Below are 1,298 nucleotides of genomic sequence, written 5' to 3' on the forward strand. Positions count from 1 at the left end.
GGAGATTTCAAGCTCAAAGTATTATTTGTGGTTGTGGAAGGGAAGTAGGAGCTGAACTAAATTAAATTTTGATCTTCTTCCTGGTCTGCCCGGCTTTTATTGGGAATGTTTCCCGCTTTTCTCTGCCGCTCCGGATTTTTTTTTTTTTTTTGCTGGAAGTGACCCCGTGTTTTTCTCTATTCCAGGATCTGGTGTCAAAGTTGAAAGATGCTGCCAAGAGTGTGGAGAAAGCCAGTCAGATGTGACGCCCTGCAGCTACAGCGACTTCACTAACTTTTTGTTTATTTGTTTTTTTTAATATTAGTTCTTGTTTTGTACACGAGTCTACATAACGTCACGCATGTTTGTGAATAAAATCTGAAATTTGGGAAAAGAAAAAAAAAAAGTGTGTCATTTGAGTCGTGCAAAACCTTGACATATTCTCAACAACCTTCTCATCCGACACGTCGGTATAGAGTTTTGATTTTATTTTTTCCCCCCTGAAACGCTGACAAAAACTTGGGGGAAAAATAATGACATTTTTTTTTTATCGTTTTAAACTGTAGTTTGATGCCTTTACCGTTCACTTTCAAGATGCTCGGAGCCAAAACCTTACCGATTAGTTGCCTGGAATTTCATCCCCTTTTCCCCTCCTAGTTTACACCCACATCAGCTGCAGCTTCAAAGCTCCTCAGTTGGAGCTGCACAGCGGCTCGGATTCCATAAACATCCCAAATTCCTCCATGCTCAGCCGGCTGCGAGCAGTATCAAGACTTCAGATGCTTCTAGCGAACGCGGTTGTGCGTTTTATTTTATTGTTTTTTACACGAACCTGTGGGGGGGGATGTTTGACGCCATTTGTCAGTGCGTCGGTCTTTAATAAAGCAGCTGCCTTCTGCCACAGCAGTCTGCATGAGGGCAGCCGCTTGTGCTTTGCGGTTATTTTTAACACCAGCGAGGCTGGGGCGCGTTATAAAGTAATCGCTCGCATGCTACGCACGCCGATTGTGGCGCAAAGTGGTCAAAAAGTGCGTGAACGTGGATTCGGTGAACTCTAGAATCACGTTCCCGGAGGAAAAAAAAACAACAAAAAACCCACTCCGACAGCGAATTTCTCTGCGCCTTTAAGCGACCGCTTGCTCGCGTTTTATGCGCAAATCGCAGCGTCTTGCGTGGTTTCGCTTTGAGAGAGGGAAAAGAAAGAGAAACACACTATCATGTGCACACCTATTGGTTTTGTTGTGTTTCGTGTCACCCACGCAGAAGATTTTTTTTTTTTTTTTTTTTTTTTTGGCAAAAGTTAAAAACCCCCCACAAAT

Source organism: Poecilia latipinna, unplaced genomic scaffold, assembly GCF_001443285.1.
Source record: "Poecilia latipinna isolate Pla-1442-1.1 unplaced genomic scaffold, P_latipinna-1.0 Scaffold309, whole genome shotgun sequence".
NCBI classification, from domain to species: Eukaryota; Metazoa; Chordata; class Actinopteri; order Cyprinodontiformes; family Poeciliidae; genus Poecilia; species Poecilia latipinna.